The sequence below is a fragment of the Armigeres subalbatus genome, chromosome 2 (genome assembly GCF_024139115.2).
Source record: "Armigeres subalbatus isolate Guangzhou_Male chromosome 2, GZ_Asu_2, whole genome shotgun sequence".
NCBI classification, from domain to species: Eukaryota; Metazoa; Arthropoda; class Insecta; order Diptera; family Culicidae; genus Armigeres; species Armigeres subalbatus.
Genome location: NC_085140.1, coordinates 25,821,798 through 25,842,521, shown reverse-complemented (window position 1 = coordinate 25,842,521; position 20,724 = coordinate 25,821,798). Strand labels below are relative to the sequence as shown.

Genomic DNA, 20,724 nt, shown 5'->3' with positions numbered 1-20,724 from the left:
ACTGATCCAACATCACATCTTCAAGGGCTCCTCACAAGCTACACATTTCATTCAGGCACTTTAGAACGTCCATGTAGTAACTTGTTCACACTTGAAATCTGCCTCGACCAAGTTGGCAGAACGCGCCCTTACCCTTTCTGAACCAAAGGGCAGGGAATCTTTATTTAAGTGATTTTTTAATTTTAAACTTAAATTCGTCACTATGTTGTCCCTTCTTTTAAAGCGCATTGTAATGGAGTGGTTCATGTTAGCTGTGAAGGAGTGCCAGCTCCTTGCTCCATGGCAGCGGACCCTAGCCACTGGGGGTTAGGCCGACGCCGGCCATCCTGTGCAGGATCCGATCCCCATGAATAAAAAGTGGCCGATTTTTAGATGTTGCGGAAGCGTATCCCTAGTAACATTTTGGTTTTAAACTGATTTTATAACACTTTTGTAGAGTAAATTACGCTCTTCAAAGCCGTTATAAAACTAAAATTGTTACTTGAGTATGCTGCGGCTTTTTGGTAAATAACCGCCTGCGTTCGATGGTAAAATGGGAGGACACCCGCTTCGGCGCAGGCAGCCTCAACAGGTGTGGAGAGAAGAAGTCCGGAAGCTATGCGGAGCTAGTGGTTGAAGCCATGGGAGAGTATGCTGACAAGCTCCCGACGTGCTACACAAGCCAACTTTAGCCCGTATAGCAATCCGCTGTCAATCAACGCTTGCCCGATACGATAACGAGTGACCCTGTTGTTTGTCCTATGCGATCTTGATCCGGATTTGCTGCCGATTTTGACCGCTTGAAAATGAGGGACGAGAGACAGTTCTCGGTTGATGGAGACTCTGAAGACCTTGGGATCGATTGCCCACTAATCTTGCAGTTTGTTTAATAATGCCTATCTGTTTTGTGGACTGGGGTTGGAGAGACGGTACCGTCCGCAGCATACATGTCCGCGGACACTTTTCCCGGCCGTAGTGTCTCCGACGTCCACAAGCAGTATGTCGTCCGCGTAGATATAGATGTAGAAGTTTTTTGGTAGACCATTGGAGACCCCGTTCACTGCAAACAGAAACAGGGTCACCGCCAGAACAGACCCCTATGGGACTCCTGTTTCCACCAAGTATGCCCTGGAGGCAGATTGGCCGATAAGGATCCGGAAGGATCGGCGAGAGAGAAAGTCGTAAACCAAAAAAAATGTTACCACTGAAATCCCTGTCCACCAGCTGCTTCTGTGGGGTCCAAGTGCGGAACTTTGGAGTACGTCTCCTTTTTCGGTGAAGCATGAATTGGCCCCGTACTTCTGGCGAAAGGTGTGTTGGCGAAGGTCAAATCTCAATTCTTCTGTCAGCTTCAAGCTCCAGATGTAAGCAACTTACCAACAACCAAGCAACTTCTCGACGACCTTTGATCCACAGGAGCTCATTAAGATGAGCCGCCAATCAGCGGTGTCGCGGGAGAAGCTACATTTTTTTGGAATCGGAATTACGTGGCTGAGACGACAAAGCTCGGCGAATAGACCAGTGTATGATGACGTAGGTTGACAGTTCACAGAGCTTGTTTACAGGGACTTAGTCTCTGGAGCAGCTCCCGGAAAAACTGTTTTGTGATTAATTTAGAATATTGATGTCTGCTGTGGTTGATATATGGTAGGTATCAAACTTGGAATCAAAGCATATCACTAGAATATTCGGATCAAAATGATTTTGAACGAAAATTACGGATTTTTATTTCCAGCTGATCGATTTTAATTCTAACACCTTGTAAACAAGCTCTGTGAACTGTCAAATAATTGAGGTTAAGTCAAGATCTTGCATTGGTCTATGAAAATGGCTGGTTTATTGAAAACTTAGTAGGTCAGGCGATAGTTGAAAGTTCTGGAGCATCAGAGCCGTGGTGAGTATGAGCCTTTGAAAATCAGCTGAGTAGCCACTTACTGATGCGAGTGATGCAAAATATTCCCCGAGTGCATTTACCACCTCCGACGATTCAGAGATAGCACGGTCTTGTGAATCGATGTGGATAAAGGAAAATCCACGCTTACCACTTAGTGCATTGACTTTCCCCTGTAGCTCGGTGGGGGATTGGGCCTAATTGATGGAAGTCCTCCCAATGCTTTATTTTGGCGTCTTTGATGATCGTATGACATTCGTAGGTTTTCTGCTTTTCTGTAGTTCTTCAATGCATTTACCTTATTTGGGTGTCCATGGGGAAGCCTCCTAAGCGCTCGTGCGCTCGACGCTTCTCATGTGACCACCATCGTAGAGCTATTTTTCCAGGTCGAATACTGGTTTAAGGGATTGAAGAACCAGCGGCGTCAAGAATCACCTCTGAGAACTCGGAAAGCGTTTCTTTCTAACGCACGTCGAATGTTGCTATCGAATGATTCCCAGTTCGCAGCATCATAACGCCATCGAGACCTCTTAGTGACAGCGGAGGAAGAGGCATTCATTGTGACCTAGGTTGGGTAATGGTTGCTTCCGTAGAGATCAGGGGCAACCTCCCATTTTAGCACGGGAATAAAAGACCGGCTAGCAGTGATCACATCAATGGCGGTGGCCGAGTGTCCGTTGTTAAAGGTAGGTGACTATCATTGAGCGGAACGAGATCGACCTCATTGAAAGTCGCGAGTTAGGCAACACCACGGGGATTAGACATTCTACCACCCCACGTCGGATGGCGGGCACTCATGTCTACCACAAGTAGAAAAGATCTCGCAGACGATATTTTACTGACCTTTTTCATAATGCCGGAGATTGCTCCGCAGGGGAGGTAAACATCCACCACACTGATGAGAAAGCTTTCTCCTACGACTGGGAGATCTTCGCTAATCTGGAGGACATCAATGGGGATTTTCCGAAGGATGCCTATGACAACTGTGTGCCGGATATTAAAACCTACCTTACACAGCGTCATCTGCGGCATTTGTTTACAGAAATGACCTTTCCTGACAAAAATTGTATCTCGTTAAACTGAAAAAGTTTTGCATTGCGAAAATTTCGCCGCGTTTTTCGAATTTGTTTTAATTTTTTTTTAAGTTAGAGGCTTGATACATATGTGTTCTTTTGAAAGTTAACCTTAAATAAGGGGGAAATCGATTGTGTATAAAACATGCTTTACGGGACCTTAGAGTTGAGCCCGCCTATGGCTGAAAATCTCTATAAATAAAGACAAATAATAATAATAATGTTTTACGGGACATGAAAATTCTGAGTAGCTGATTGCTATCGCAACTCAATACTTATCAGCAGAAGCTTTTAACCCAAAACAAAAATCAAGTGCTGAAGCAAATGTAATTCGAAATCCTTCACCACCAATCGGTTAAAAGCTTGCGTGCACAGTCAAAAATGGAAACCCAACATAGCTAAACAGTGGTGTCGGCGAACTCCTCAACTATCAACCTCTATGTACCCAACATGGGTGAGCATAATTGCAGTATTTCAATCAGACAGTTCAAATCGATCTATCAATAGAACGCAGTCACGCAATCATTGGGTATCAGTGTGAAAGCACGACGACGAGCTGGTAAAGTCAAAAGGAAGGAAATCATTTGGATTGACTTCCATCCAATCGATTACGACTGCTGAGGGATTTGCTGAGAGTGGCTGCAAACACATGTCGGCAAACATCGGCAGTTGTCACAACTGTATAAACATAAACACTGATAAAGACAATAACCATTCAAACGATTTTAATGGAGAAAGGTCAAATGGGAATGGCATGGCTTTTTCCTAGTTTTCTTTTGGCATTACAACCTCAATCAAAAAGTATTTAGGTATTTAAAATGAATCAAGTTTTACTGAACCTAGTTTGATATATTTGTAATTTTTCTAATATTCCATCACATGAATTTATGTTCTTCTAATATGTTATAATTTGTACCGCTGAACCTGTCGTTTTGGCGCACGCTCGCTAACAAATGCTTCATAAGTTTTTTTTCCACTCGCGAATACACAACCGGTTATAGATCGATTCATTCAGGAAAACCCCCTAGAACCAGTAACCAGCTTTAGTTCGACATCGTTTATCAAACTGTCAAGCTCTATCTAGAGAGAAGTAGAACTTCTCCTCAAACAAAAGAATCATTTGTTCACCGAGAATGTATAGCAAACCACTTAAAATTTTCAAGTTCCAAAATTTGCAATTTAAATTAATTCGAGTACACAGCAGACAGCATGTAGCCGCCGCAACAGTTTTCCCCGACGGCTTCCCCAAAGTGGAAGCGACAGGCGCGCGTCCATTCGTATCATCGTCACCGCTGGCGCTGCTGTCACGTGCAACAGCGAAGCGTTTCGATTTCAAAGAGCAGACACCTGACCGCGCAATTTGGCCGAGCGAGACAATTGACGCTACCACACCGAAAAGTGATCCGAATTGGCAGTGGGCCCGCATCTGGACCTACTTAAAAAGAACCATTTTGCTAGAAACGATTGCTGATCTGGTCGTATTCAAACGATTGAGTTTGGTTTTAACTGCATCATTCTGACCGCAAGTGGTGAGGAAAATGTCGATTAAAAATACCAAAACCGATTGTTTCGAGATGAAAGCGTGCATTCATCGGATCAGTTTGCCCAGTATGTACGTTGGTAATTAAAACTCGTTGTGTTTTTTCCTTTTGATGACCTTTTTTGGTTTCCCTACGGTAGCATAAAAGTATCGTCGTACCGAAAGGCGACAACGATGAGCCGCCGATGTCACACATTCATAGCATGGGGCAATTTCTCATTTTTCAATTTGTTTTTCCCGTCCCATCAGTTGATTGACATTGAAGATGTCATATGAAGAAGATGGATACTCCTATAAAATCATTGCTTCGCATAGAGGGGGTTTGATATTTGCTTTGCATAAAAATCTGGACGATATTCTTCCTGATTGGTAATCTTCGAAAAAGCGCAACAACGAAACCCATTCTGTATTAAGCGTACTCGCAATGATACAAGCGGAACGTTGATGTATCTGATAGGTTGTTATACGATGTAGCGATTACTAATTGCCCTCATGACACCAAAAGATTGAAATTGGTACAAAGTAAGATCATTGTCAAATTGCAAATACCACGGAAAAGATCAATATGTTCATGTTAGTGGATCCCATCTTTTGTTTGCTGGGTTACATTCACTTTCTTTGCATTTCCTTTTGATTTATGATTGAGATTTTAGGTTCGCTTGAATAAGATTTTCGGGCATTTTGAAGCATCAATGAAAAATGGGACAAATTAAGGATTTATTACATTACAAAAGGACTGTACATTAATGCTTGAAAAACGGTGCTATCCGATCCAATACGGTCCGTATTATCTGCATGCATTTGTGGAATGAGATGCTAGGAAAGAGAGAGTTTCTCAATGTTTTGTTACCATGGTATGCATACTAACATAAATTTCTAAGCTTTATGTGCAATTATATTTTTACAATCTCATTCAATTCCGGAAATTCTTCCCTCAAATGGCTAAAATTAAACACGATAAGCTCAACAACACGTACAGGTGCAAATTACATACAAGAGAAAATTTTATCCTTTCATGCCATTTATTGCTGTTTACTAGCAAAAGTTCAGATCACGTCCTTTTGCATCGAGTCACGCACGGCCTCACAACGTTACCCACATACTATTTGCAGTCGACATCTAATAAATTATGAGTATCCCAATAAAGAGTTTTCCTGATTCCCTTTTATGCACCCAACCCACACAACTCGCCGGAATGTTCGGAGCAAAACAAACAGGATGAGGAAAATCAATGACATGCTGCACGGAGCAAGTATTAAGGTAATTATGCAAACCTCGCCCAACAACGTTGGACGACACTAATGGGAACCGAGTTGCATGTCAGTCACGCACTTAGACCGCTTACATTAGCAAAATTAGCTATTCTGAAGCAGACGGCTCAACTGTTTGAAACATTAATCCTTTCGAAGAGGAAGCGGTCTCATTTAAAAATTTCCATCAGGCTTGGTTTAACATGTTTCTGTAAGAATCGCGTCATGGGTGGCGTGATTTCATGCACAGAGGACGGTTGCCTTTTGTCGCCGCCGAAGTAATTGTCCTCGGCGCCACTAGGATCCGTCGGTCACTGGTGCGGTACATCGCTCCCCAGCACTACTAGGATTTGAAAAAAAAAACAACAACAACAATCGAGAGTAAAAATCACCCCGAAGCGGCTATTAGTCGAACGGGGCTACAGGGGATGAGTGTTTTGCTTCCAGATGACTTCACCATTTAGCAGCCGGGGTGTCTCGCGACGAACCTATTTTTGCGCATCCGAAAGCGAGGAAAATATTGATCTGTTGCCCTGCTCGTCATGTTGTTACTTCTGTGCTATCCCGTTCTCCAGGCCGCAACAGTATTTGACCTCGATTGCGCGTTGATAATTCAGTGTACGAATGCTCTGGGGCAGTGTTTCCCAAAGCAAGGGTTGCCAATCAAGGGTAGTTGATTGACAAACTAAAGTCTGCTCACATTATTTTTGTTCCCCTAGTGCACATTGTATATTTGATAAAAAAGGTATAAGCGTCATATACTTCCGAGCAGGCTTGTAAAATGTCATCTGCATGTCATTTGACTAATTTGTTCATAACTTTCTTTAGAAACCAAATTTATTCCATAATTTTAAATGTACTCATAACGCTTGAGTAGGGCTATATTTTTGTCCAAAGGTACATTGCTCTAAATATAACATCTGAGGCTGGAGAGTGAAAACTCTCCAAAATGTCACGTGTCATTTGACATAATGTCATTTGAATGACATTTTGCCTCCCACGCCTCAGATTACATATTTACACCAATGTCCTGTTAGACAAAGTGGTAGCCACATTTAAGCGCTATAAGTTCGTCATGCATCATGAATTGATAGCTAACTTCTGAAAAAAGTTCGGGGAAGATTATACAAACAAATGCAAATGACATTTTACAACACTGCTTCCGAGCATTACTACGGTTAATAAGTGCATAATGAATTCAATTTTCATGACCAAACAATGCCAAATTTTCTATAATATGGTCAAATAGCTAACTCCAATATGTTTTTCTTTTTTTCAAAGTATGGGAATAGGTGGTACAATTAACACGTTAAGGACTTGCGTAGAATTCAAACATAGAGCGAGGCAAATTATCCTCGAGTTTTACCACTTAGTCCAACAATTTAACCTATATTCATATTGCACTGAACATTTTTTTGCCTATAAATATTTTTTCCATATACTTATTCTTTGAAATAAGAAACATCGAAATTTCGTTTGTACAAAAATAGTTCGGGTAAAATAAACACTGCCTGGTGATAAAATTAACATCTCTTTTATAACCCTTTTGAAATATTTAATTATTATTTTTTAAATACCTGCACCGTAAATATAACTAATTGAGATTACGATAGCCTTTCAAAAAATCTGGTATATCTTTTGAAAAACTCTTAATTATCAGAATAATAAAAAGAAGAAAAAAGTTTTGGAATATCAGCTATTTCGAAATGTAATTTAGATATTCAAACTTTTATCTTGGTTATTTGATATGGTTTGTTTCTTGAACTTCAGCTCCACAATTGGTACAAGTGTTCATTCCACCTGCGTACATGTCATATGATAAATAACTCTTCTTATAACGATGCAAACCAAAAATTTTACTATTTACCCCTGCAATATCTTTGTGAAGGTTGTCCTATTTGCCGCTGCAGTTTTAACCATTGTTATGATGAATTTATTAAGAATTTAAGCTTACGGAAAAATGGTTGAAAATTACATCGGACAAAATATTAGCTCAGGTACCATATTTTCCCCAAGCAGGCCCTATCAAAGCGACCGTGTGCCGCTCAAAGCGCACTAGCCTAGTCATGGTGTTGGGTGGGACTTTAAACAAATTTGACCCGACTGATCGAGCGTCTGTTCACCAAGGAGGTGCGGCTCCAACAGCGTCTGTTCTGGCATCCAGTGGCTGAGTATGAAATGCTATTCCCCGGAAGCTATACCTAAGATGGAAGCCCCATCCCGGTGGATAGGGAACCTTGGGCCAACAACCTACTGTTCCCGAAACATCAATTTGTTCGGGAATCCGATAATGAAAGAATACGGACTGATTTTACGGCGACGACTCTTAGCGCGAAACAACGGATCCGCACAACTTCTGCATCGTTTATTTCATAATATCTGGGACACCGCAACTTTCCCGGTCGACTGGATGCAAGGTATCTTAGTGAAGGTGCCCAAAAAGGGTGACTTGACTGTATGCGATAACTGGCGAGGCATTATGTTACTGTGTACCGTTCTCAAAGTTCTGTGCAAAATTATCCTAGCCCGGATTCAGGAGAAGATCGATGCGACTCTCCGTCGGCAGCAGGCCAGATTCCGTGCCGGAAGATCCTGTGTGGACCATATTGTCACGCTCCGCATAATTCTGGAGCAGGTCAACGAGTTCCAAGAGTCCCTTTACTTGGTATTCATTGACTACGAAAAAGCTTTCGACCGTCTCAATCACGAGAATATGTGGGGCGCCCTGAGACGCAAGGGGGTACCTGAGAAAATCATCGGCCTCATCGAAGCACAGTACGAGGCCTTTTCGTGTAGAGTGCTGCACAATGGGGTCCTGTCCGACCCTATCCGGGTCGTAGCTGGTGTGAGGCAAGGATGTATTCTATCACCGTTACTGTTCCTCATCGTAATCGATGAGATTCTGGTAGATGCGATTGACCGTGAACCAAACCGCGGGCTGTTATGGCAGCCTAAACAGCCTAAAGCACCTAAACGACTTTGAATTGGCTGATGACGTTGCACTCCTCGCGCAACGGCGCTCGCGCTCTGATATGCAGAGTAAGCTCAACGACCTTGCCGAGCGCTCCTCCTCGGCAGGTTTAGTCATCAACGTCAACAAAACCAAATCGTTGGATGTAAACACGGTGACTCCTTCCAGTTTCACAGTAGCCGGGCAACCAGTGGAGAATGTTGAAAGCTGCCAATATCTTGGTAGCCAAATGGCGTCAGACGGCGGTACCAAGATCGACATAGGCGCACGGATCAAGAAAGCAAGGGCTGCCTTTGCGAGTTTAAGAAATGTCTGGAAAAACAGGCAGATAAGTGAACGCACCAAAATACGAATTTTCAACTCTAACGTGAAATCTGTGCTGTTATACGCTAGCGAAACATGGTGTGTATCAGTGGAGAACACTCAACGGCTGCAGGTGTTCATTAACAGATGCCTGCGGTATATAATTCGGGCCTGGTGGCCTCACAACTGGATCTCAAACAACGAGCTCCATCGTCGTTGTCACCAGAGGCCGATAGCAACAGAAATTCGGGATCGGAAGTGGGGCTGGGTCGGCCACACTCTACGTAGGGGCGGAAACGAAATCTGTAAACAAGCATTAGACTGGAACCCAGCGGGACATCGCAGCAGAGGCAGACCCAGAGGCTCATGGCGGCGAAGCCTCAATAAAGAAATAAAAGAAGTCGACCGAAACCTAACCTGGCAACAGGTTAAAGCGATAGCCGGGCAACGCTCAGGATGGAGATCTTTCAAGTCGGCCCTTTGCACCACCGGAGGTGTACAGGATCCATAAGTAAGTAAGTAAGTACCATATTTTATTTCGAGGAAGACTTGTGCATGATTAACATACGCTTAAATAGAGTTTTAATCTAAATATATCCAACTGTTCACCTCTTCCCCTATTTATAACGGTGGATCACAAGAGCAACAATTGTTTTTTGTTTTCAAAATGATGGCCTGACCATGTTGTATACAAATCCGTGAATTGTCTGAAGCCAAACCATCTGATGATAAATTCAGCCTTTGTGAGAAAAAAGTTTCTGACCTTTTGAGGATTCCGACAGAACTACATACAGATAGAAATAAAGTCCAAGTACCGCTCCTATCGATATCTCCACAGTTAGCCGTCGACTAATCGAAATCTGGACGCAGCCAAGGAATATCAGAACCAAGAATCCATCAAAAAAAGTAAAAAGGTCATCCGCAGATTTGTGGTACACAGATAGAAAAAGATGTTGAGATTTACACGAAAGTAATGCACATAAAAGGAATGCCAATAGAGTGTAAATTTAATCGATATTATCACCTGAATGTATGTATTCCTATTGCATTATGTCACTATTTATACGATTTAGTGTCATATCCGGGCAGAAGCCATGAACAGAATAACAAAACATGATATGGACTTGATTGATATAAGAGATAAAAGAACAGGCAACAATATCAAAAATCGGTAGTAAATATAAAAACACGGTGGCTCCGTAAAGTATTATACACGCCTTGGCCTACCTAACAAGCAAACTTGAAAAAAATGAAACAACGAAATAGTTTTATCCAAGTACATTACAACTCCTCAAATGTAATTCTCATCCGACTGTTAGTAGTCGAACAACACCAGCCAGTAACTCCCAAGTCCCAAGAACCTTCACAGAAAACATCTCTGGTCCCCAGTTTACATCAAATAGAGCACCCATAATAAATTCATATACTGCAGAATTGTAACCACCTTCCGCTTCAATAACTGCAGGGAGTCCTCAGAACAGCACATCTGGACCCTTCTTCAAAAGGCTAATTGGACCATCGAGAAGTGCGAAAACTAACACTTTTTAGAGCTTGGTTAATCGAGTCAAACCTATCCAGGCCTCACTTTACGCAAAGCCTGCCCTCTCGTCTGTTTACCTAATCCACGAATAAGCCCACGATGCTACATCGACAGTGAAAATGCTGAATAATGCGTACCATTATTAATACTTCGTGAACTTGAAGAAATAAAATAGACCCCATTAAATTGTCCTAAGTTTAAAGTCCTAAGTGGTACCGAACGAGATACGAGCAATCTCAGGGAAAACTAAATAACCAACCCCGGTTTAAGCTTTGGTAGAATGCTGACAGTGAAGGGATGATCATCGCCAAATAGGGACTCTACGCAGAACTGTGCACACTGTTTTGGGTCAGCATCTATAGATTTACAGATACGATGAAGGTAACGCAACTCTGCTAAGGCAACCTGCCAAGTGTCGAAGTTTCTACAGTTAAGTGATTCAAAAACGCAAACGGGTGGATTCCACGGAAACAAATCTGGCAACGAATAAAGGACAACTATTAGAAAGTGGTAGCATTGGTCGTAAGAACTCCCAATGAATTCGTGTTTCAAAAGGTCGGCATAAGCGTAGCAGCAATCCAGGAAATACGCTAACTATAGAACAGAATAATTATGGTCATATTCACAAGATCAGTTCAACACTGAAGCTAACAGTATGACGCAAACCAACACCATCAACATATAGATGAAGACTTCGGCTACCTGTTGATGGTGTTGGTTTGCGTGGGAGTGCCTTCAGATTCGATAAATCGACGTTTGAATCTTTGTTTACAAAAGCGGATAAGTCGTTTTGAAAATTTGGTATTGAAATGTTGTATTTGAACAAGATGGGGCTTTTGACGTAGGACTACGTCTGTCTTTTCTATCGGAGACCGTCACGAAAATACGATAGACTTTGACTTTAATATTTCAGCCATTTATCGAAAATTTTCCAATTTTCTTGGACCATTCAATTAAGGAAGGGTCAATGCTTCTTTGGATTTTCCTGAAAATACTTATAATCATCGATAATTAATGGAAACCTTGGAAATTGGTAAACCAATTTCGGACATGCTTCGCACGCACAGACATCAAAATCAAGCAACTTGCGGGTTTGGATCTAATTCTCAGCTCAAACAAGATTTCACGCAGAGCAGAGGCAATGAAGCGGACACAGCAGCACGAAGGCACTGGTAGCAGTCTCAACGGAAATCTTCGCATCGGTGGTGGTCGTCGTGGTGGTTGCTGCAAATCATTCAACCTCAGTGATGAAAGCAATAGCTCTTTGGTCATCAGCAGCGTAGTCGACCAGCAGCAGCGACGAGTGGCCGTCGTCGACAGTAGCACTCATCACTCGCAACGATGACACCGCTAGCAGCGATCCCAGCAGAAGGTAAGTCATCGAGTGGTCGTCGCCGGCAGTAGCAGCATGGAGTGAATTTTCAACGCAGGGTTCGTAGGGGAGAATGGTCCAAAATGCACCCCTGGGGCAAAATGGCCTCACTCATAAAATCACTCATATAATCTGTTGTAGTACATTTATGAACGAATATTACCATTACAATTCATAATTAGTTATCCATAATTGAGCTCCATTGGAAAAAATAAGCAAAATCCCTTCATATTCACTCAAATTTAACGATTTGCTATTCTCCCACCACATCCGTAAGATTTTAGTTCAATGCATTAAGAAAAACAAACAACCATGCGTTCACCATCATTTTACATGCAATTGAGTCATTTTAGACCACCATTCGAGCGTTTTGCCCCAGGTCTTTGAAAACATTTTTTAAATGCGTTAGAAAGTCATGAAAACCTTATTGTTTTGAAAAGGAGATCATTGTGAAATGTAGCTGGGTTTGTACATTTTGCACCTATACCTTGAAATGGTTGGGTATTTTTGTTTATATGGGTGAAAACATCGAAAAAGCTTAAGGGGTGCATTTTGGACCGTTCTCCCCTACTAACGTTTGGTTGCTATTAATGATTAGAAAGGCGCATTGTGAATAGAAAATCAGTTCTTTTCAGAACCAGAATTTTATGTGAAGAAAAGGTTGAAAACAAAAATGGCGTCTGTTGCGGTCTAGTGCCACCAGTGGTGTACTGAAAAATGTATTCTAAATGATGGCGTTACTGTGTTAGTTATAAGAAAGGCACATTTGAGGAAAGAAAATCGGTTCTTCTCAGGACCAGCATTTTGTGGAAAGAAATTGAAGCTCTTATTAATGTTTTTGATAGTTTAGGGGTCCAACTACATAGTGTGAAAGTCATTTATAAAACAAGCAAAGCCGGACTGTACTATTTACATTTCAAATCCGGGTGAGATGCCACACATCAGGGGGAGATGCCGCACGTGGGAAATTTTAGAGAAATGGGATTATAAGATTGTTTTGGCTATGAACAATATTTTTCAGAAAAGCATAATCATTAATATTTGTATTTCAACCCAAAAAACTAACAAATGCAACGCATGAACAATTTCTCATTTCTACTGTGTAATAATACACAGTCAAGGATATAAGTTATTAATTGGCTTTTATTTCATTGGTTTTCTCCCACAATCAGAGCTTAAAATACTCATCTTCATGAAGCAACTTCGGTTCGAATTTTGACAAACATCGCATGAATATTCAAAACATAGAATGACATAGTCAGACGATTACTCCACAAACTCATTCATTGTGTTTACTATGTGCAGAAAAAACATAATTAGCATTGTTTATGTTGATGTTTCCCGTTGACAGTGCCTCGCGGATGAAAATCGGATTCAGTCCTATGTGATAAATCACTTTACTCATTTGAAACGTGTTCAGATTTCAGATAATTTATCAATTTGTAAAATGTGCATAAATATTCAATGACTAATATTCAACTGAATATTGACTGTCCAGAGCCGACTATGAATGTGTCGGAAGTGAACTGACAAATGAAGAAAAATGGACTTCACCAAAAGTTTTCGATTATTTTACACTCTGCCCACAATCAATCACATAAAGCATCAAAAATTGCATATACCGCCTTTTTCTATATCTACGATGAGTTTTCAACTTGTCTAACATTATAAGATGGCCTAACATTCTTCGAAGCAATGTTCTTCCATTCCTGGTTTTATTTCGTAGTGAATCTGCTCTTTAATTTCATAACATGTACCCATATTAATAACAATCGAAATCTAAGGATTGAGCGCAAATCGATCTGTTCCTCATGATGTTTTCAGTAGCATGTAGCAGTAGATAGCAATAAAAAAAACGACAGAGATTAAATCGAAATCGTTCCTTGTGCAAATATCATTAATTTTGGAGCATGGCTCTAAGAAAAGATATATGTTCCTAGGACGTCTGGATTTTCTGGGCAGGATTCTTTTCTCAATCCCTTGCAAAATTTTGGTCTTCGCGTTTTACATGATTTTCTGACTTAAAAATAATATCTCATTGAAGTGCTGGTAGTAAGTAGGTGCGGCATATCACCCTGATTTTTAGTGGCGTCTATACCGAGTGTAAGGGATAGACGCCACATCACTATATTTTTTTCTCAAAATTTAAACTACTTACCTAACATAACCTACAAGCTTTTTAGAGGATTCACATAATGAAATAAACATCTGGATTCATAATAATTTTCGCAAAACCGTGCAAAAAATCTTCATTAAAAATAGGTTATAAATGTAAAGGCCTCTGCCACATAAATAAAAGTGTATAGCCATAATATTATTTTTTTGACTGATAAGAATGAGCAGTTACTACTTACGTTATTGTTTTTGCTACAAAAGACACACTCTCACGTACATTCGTGCCAATAAATCAAGTTCCTTCTGCCAGATCTCTGAAGTACGGCATCTATACCGACGCGGCATCTCACCCGGATTTACACTATACCGGGCAGACGCATCCATTTAAACAAGGCATTGCCCCTCCCTTAGCCTTGTCCCGAGCAGACGCGTCCATTTGAAGAATGCGTTTCCCCTCCCTTCGCCTTATACCCGGCAGACGCGTTCTTCGAAAGAAAGCACTGTCAACTCCTTTCGTCTCATATCGAGTAGATGCATCCATTTAAAGAAAGCTTTACCCCACCCTTTGCCTTATACCGGGCAGTCGCGTTCTTTTAAAGAAGGCGTTATCAACTCCTTTCGCCTCATATCGAGTAGACGCATTAATTTGAAGAAGGCGTTACCCCTCCCTTCGCCTTATACCGGGCAGAGGTGGAAGAGGTTTCAAGAAGGCATTATCAAGTCCTATCGCCTTATACCGGACAGACGCATCCATTTAAAGAATCCGTTACCCCACCCTTTGCCTTATACCGGGCAGTCGCGTTCTTTTAAAGAAGGCGTTATCAACTCCATTCGCCTCATATCGAGTAGACGCATTAATTTGAAGAAGGCGTTACCCCACCCTTCGCCTTATACCGGACAGAGGCGCTCTTTTCAAGAAGGCGTTATCAAGTCGTTTCGCTTTATACCGGGCAGACGCATCCATTCAAAGAAAGCGTTACCCATCTCTTCGCCTCATACCGGGCAGACGCATCCATTCAAAGAAGGCGTTTCCTCTCCCTTCGCCTTATACCGGGTAGAGGCGTTCTTTTGATGAAGGCATTATCAACTTATTTCGCCTTGTCCCGGGCAGACGCATCCATTTAAAGAAGGCATTATCCCTCTTTTCACCTTGTCCCGAGCAGACGCATCCATTTAAAGAAGACGTTTCCCCTCCTTCCACCTTATACCCGGCATAGGCGCTATCTTTAAAGGATGCGTCCTCTCGGTATAATGCGGTATAATTTTCGCATTATACCGGGCAGACGCATCCATTTGAAGAAAGTGTTACCCCTCCCTTCGCCTTATACCAGGCAGACGGGTTCTTTTAAAAAAGGCGTTAACAACTCTTTTCGCCTCATACCGGGCAGACGTATCTATTCAAAGAAGGCGTTTCCCCTCCCTTTGCCTTATACCGGGCAGAGGCATTCATTGAATGAAGGCATTATCAACTTTATTCGCCTTGTTCCGGGGAGACGCATCCATTTAAAGAAGACATTATCCTTCTTTCACCTTGCCCCGGGCAGACGAGTACTTTAAAAGATGACATTATTAACTCCTTTCGCCTTATATAGGGCAGACGCATTCATTCAAAGAGAGCGTTACCCCTCCCTTCGCCTTATACCGAACAGAGACGTTCTTTTAAAGAAGGCATTATCAACTCCTTTCGCCTTATACCGGGCCGACGCATCCATTCAAAAAGGCAGTATCTTTCCCCTTTGCTTTATACCGGGCAGATGCGTTAATTCATAGAAGGTGATACCTCCTTGCTTTTCTTTATACCAAGCATACGTGTTCATTTCAAGAAGGCATTCTTTTCTCACTTTGCCTTATACCGACCGGGTTCTGTTATTCAAAAAAAAGCATTATTTTCTTTCATTTCTTTACATCACAATCCAAAAGAATTTAGACCAGATTGCATGTAATTAAGCAGAATTCAAAAAAAAGTTTCATTCCGCGGAATGTGTATCGGAATTTAATACATTCTGCGGAATTTCGTAAAGCGAAAAAAAATCCGCTCATGTTATTCGGCGAAATAGTATACAACCTGGTTTTCTACTTCGAAGTAAATTCATCTCTGACCAACTTTGTCTTAAACAAACAGTAATTCTTTAACCCTTAAAGGCGCAAAGCGATTTTTTTAGAAATCGTCGAAAGTATTTTTAGCGTAAACTACCATTAAAATTATTGACATTAAACTAATTTTCGGTTTGTTGTTTTAAAACAACATTGCGCATTTAAGGGTTAAGGAACCGATTTGTGTATTTTCAACAATGCGTGTTTTGAACCACTCATAGCAACAAAATCAAAAAAAATATTTTAAGCTCTTTTTAGTGGACGTCTTAGACGGTTGAACAAAATCAAAGTTAGAATCTAGGAAAAAAAAATTCTCTTTACGCCGAATTTACCGGCGGACCTATACTGATGCTTCAGTCAATATGCGAATAAATCAAATGCCACCTCTCCCTCCGAGCACGCTTCTGATTCCTCTATCTACACCAACTTTCCGTCGTAGCCAAGCGATTATATTTTGTACTTTGAATAAAATTAGTCTAGGATCAACTTTATCTTGTATGAAATTCTGAAAATATTCTATTTATATGTACACTAGCAGACCCGACGAACTTTGTTTCGCCTAAAATTGATTTACTGTATGATTACCTCTTGAGTTATGCAGAAATTTATGTTTAATTTGTATGGGAGCCCCCCTTTCCAAAGGAGGGAGGGGTCTCGAACCATTTTAAGAACCTTCTCCGGCCCCAAAAACCTCTACATACAAATTTTCACGCCGATCGGTTCAGTAGTTTCGGAGTCTATAAGGTTCAGACAGACAGAAATTCATTTTTATGTATATGGATATATAGATTTACAATTAATAAAAGCAATAAATAAAAGGTTATAATCTTGCGAGAAAATTTAACTTTATATCGTTGATTGGCTTTAGAAGTAGCCGCGGTGAGCACATTTTCTGCAGCAAATACCATCGCCACTGAATAGAGGGCTTGGTAGTCATATGGCTACTGCTTCTGCCTCATACGCAGGAGGTTGTGGGTTCAATCCCAGGTCCGTTCCATTCTCCTACTTTGTATCTTTCTCTGTATTTCTCATGTTCTAGCAATCGCTAGAACTGGAAATGGACTTCCATACCGTTTCCATTACTATTCCTATACCTTCAACTTGAGTATTCTAACAGTAATCTGCTAGAATTGGAAATGAACTATGCAGCTCGTTTCCTACATCCAATTAGAAATTCCATCAGTTACCTTCTCCTATCTATCACATTGGCAGCTCGTTAACCAAGACGGACCTGTGCCTCTCCAACCTAACCCAAAAATTCCAACTAATTCCGCATGAACTCGTGGCAAGTGCAGAGGTATATTCGGCTTGCAGTGGGCGAGTGATTGCATCATCATTTCCTCCCCTTCCCTACATTGACTTGCATTCTGACGTGGCAGGCGCCAGTATGACCTATCAAATGAGATCACCAGTACTTGCACATTGAAGATGTGTGCTAGTCCCAAGCAAACATCTGTTGGTTCCTTGTGCAAGAACAGCTGATCTGGTCATAATGGAGTAGCAACTACGAGCAGTCAATCAAGCTCAAGCTCAAGCTCAAGCAAATACCATCGCCACTGACGCCATCATAGCCATTTAAATTTTCTGTAACTGTGAAGAAATTCTTCACGAATCCACTCTCTTCCGTTGAAAATGGTGGTCCTGAAAAGGACCGATTTACGCTAGATGCGCCTTTACAACCACTATCGGTAACCAAACGATTGTCCGAGAAAGGTTCACTTGCTGCTGACAACGGACATCCTTTGGAATGAGTTCTCAGCAGTAACAACGCCGACGACCTCCACCGGTGCCGATACTGAGGGTAGCGCCCGCGTTCTGCAAGATGATTGATGCAAGAGAATTTAACCTCAGCGTGGGCGTATGTTGCGGTTTTCCTGAAAATCATCGTGTGGCCATTGTTGGCAGCAAGAGAAATACTCTTTTTTGGTTGCTGTTAATGATTGTAAAAGCGTATGAAGAGACTTAAATATGATCTAGTTAGGACCATCATAATAAACGAAAAAGAGTTGATTTGTAATTTTTTTCACAGCAAAAATTATTAGCAATGATGCCATCGGTAGCGCTCCAAACGACCGTCGTGATGTCATAATGTGATAGCGTCTTTGGCCATTCATCAACAGACAGTGAAATTTTCTCGCGAGATTCGTACAATCGTTTGGTTGTTTTTAATTAGCAGGGAAAGAATAACTTTCAAACTTCTGGTATTCTGAATTTAATTTAAATACAGTAAAACCACTCAAAATCAGATTATTTTTCAGCTGTTTTGGTGTTTGCTAAAATAAATTATTTTTAAAAGTATGCAAACGTCAAAAAACCCAAGTTTGAAAAAAATTTACATGATGTTTAAATATTTTGGATAGAGAATGTGTAAATCCAATACAAACATATAAAAATCGATTCAAAGTTCCGCGATTAAAACAATTGACATACCGTAACACTTACTGCCAGCCCCTAAGCAATACTGGGTCCGTTTTGCTCCTACGTATAAAATCTAATACACAAGGCTACGTAGTCCTACGTCACCTTTGTGTAAAACCCAATTGGGCTGCACCTTTGAGTTTTTCATTTATGAAATTTTAAGCTGACGCTCCACTAAGTATAGCAAACTTAAGGAAAATTGAAAAGTTAAACCCTGACGCCTGCAAGTTCCAAGAATTCAGTTTCGCATCTCTTCAAAGCAATAATTTTAAATGATTTAGGCGTTACAAGTCACCAAGGGGGAAATCATGCAAAGAGAAAACATATATAAAAGCGATGAAAAGAAATGAGTGTTGCAGGTTCCGCAGGCTGATATTTTAAGCTGGCTCCAGACATTTGATTATCGATTCAACCACTGTAACCACAGACAAACATACATAGCTCGTTGAACAACCTCACAAGAAAAACGCCAAATGCGAACCAGGTAACGGTATTAATAATTAACAAACCTCAAAGGCGAACAAAATCGAAAAAAGCGCCGCAAGTGGTCGTTTGGCAATCTAAGGTATATTGAACAAAGAAAATACTATGAATTATATGTCTGTTTGTTCGTGCTATAACGATTGCTTTTTTTAAATCCTCATAAAAACCTTTTTGTATGTGGACTTCAATATACGAGTGAAATGTTCAGCAAGAAAGTCTATAACCATAGGTTTCTAATCCACATTGAAAACCACTGTCCATGATATTGTTTTTGCTCTCACATTGGTGCGTCTCTCCATTGATTGTTTCTGTTATCATTTTATTTGGTTCGTAAACAGCACTCGTTTCGTATACATTTTTCTTCAAAAATCATCTCTCTGTTTATATATCTAGGCAAAAATATCGCCATGCAGTACATAGATATTGTAGCATTTTCATTGAATACCCACCCATGGGGGCGGACGAACCAACCACCCACTGACCCACCTTCATATAACTAAACTTGTGACTTGAACTTTTCATTCATACCTTTTGGTTTCCAATCACAAGACGATCGGTAGGGTGTGTTTTGCTTTTCACTTTTGTGTTTTCATCCAAAATAGATCTGCCTCCAATATGGCAGAAGGGCTTTAATTCACTGAAAGAACCGACTGTGAGAAGACGATTTTCTTCGAGCTTTACTCTTCACTTCACTGAAAATTTTGCTTCAATTTCTTCCTAGCAATCACTTGAAACCCCATTCAGGCGGAAAACTTTTTTATTTTGGCTCTCACGTGAATATCACCAGCCGAGAAAATTCGACATGCTTCACTTCTTCGAATCTGCACCGCTCAATAAGCACTTTTTCTGCCGAATGGAAACCTTTGAATATTTTTTCCTATGCATCAAGGAACGCACTGTGGACTGTCAAACGCAGACGGAACACATTTTCGCGTGGATGAAGTGGGAGGCTGACTGGCGAGGGAACACGCGACGTCTAGAACTAGAACTATACAGAACTACATCCACCACAAATGCCTCCCTGCCCGTCCACGGTTTTGGTTCGGTCATAAAAGTGTGTCTATGCTGGCTGTCGTATTCGAGCTGCTAACCGGGGTCCGCACGTCTCTCTCCGGGACGCTCGCGATCTCAACTGAATGAGTTTGGCTTCAAAAAGTACACCACACGGCGTACTCTGGCGGGAGCCACAACGACAACAACCTGCGCCAGCAGCAGCACCATTCATTGGGCTCTTCTCTGGATTGTGTGGAGATGCTCCACCGCACACGGTTGGTGATGCGTCGCACAGTGGATGACTTCCAGGCTGACGGCTGATAAAGTGAAACTGATTGATATTAGAATGGAGATTTTTAGAATTCCGAAACTGCTCATATTTAGTTGTTTAGTATAAAATATTTGAACGCATGTGTTTATCTAATTGCCGAAGATTCAACTGGCAATTATCGACTGGTACAAAATAATAAAGATGATTTGAAAGCTTATGTTGATATTTGCGTTCTGCGTATGCTACATTTGTGAACATTCCGATCCACCTCGAATCGGAAGCCATCCACTATGCGACGCGGTACCGCTCTCAGTTGTTCATTATTACGGGAGCCCGCTCTCGCTGATGCGGGTTTATGCTTGTGTAGGAGCTTAAACCGGGGTGGCAAGCTTTTTGTCACAGAAAAGATGCTACATGTGGTGCTTAGATGT

The 20,724-nt window shown here is 41.3% G+C and overlaps 1 protein-coding gene across 5 annotated transcripts in view; it reads right to left on the bottom strand.

Annotated features, from left to right (window-relative positions):
• LOC134218294 (multiple C2 and transmembrane domain-containing protein) overlaps positions 1-20,724 on the bottom strand; it is a 158,488-nt gene that overhangs the window by 118,866 nt on the left and 18,898 nt on the right. For 3 of the 5 annotated variants that reach the window (XM_062697228.1, XM_062697231.1, XM_062697232.1), the window contains exon 1: positions 19,558-20,148. The exons of the other annotated variants lie outside the window; for them this stretch is intronic. The gene's annotated coding sequence lies outside the window, so the exon portion shown is untranslated. Of the gene's footprint in view, positions 1-19,557; positions 20,149-20,724 lie in introns of those variants that run through there. 5 annotated transcript variants of the gene reach the window in all.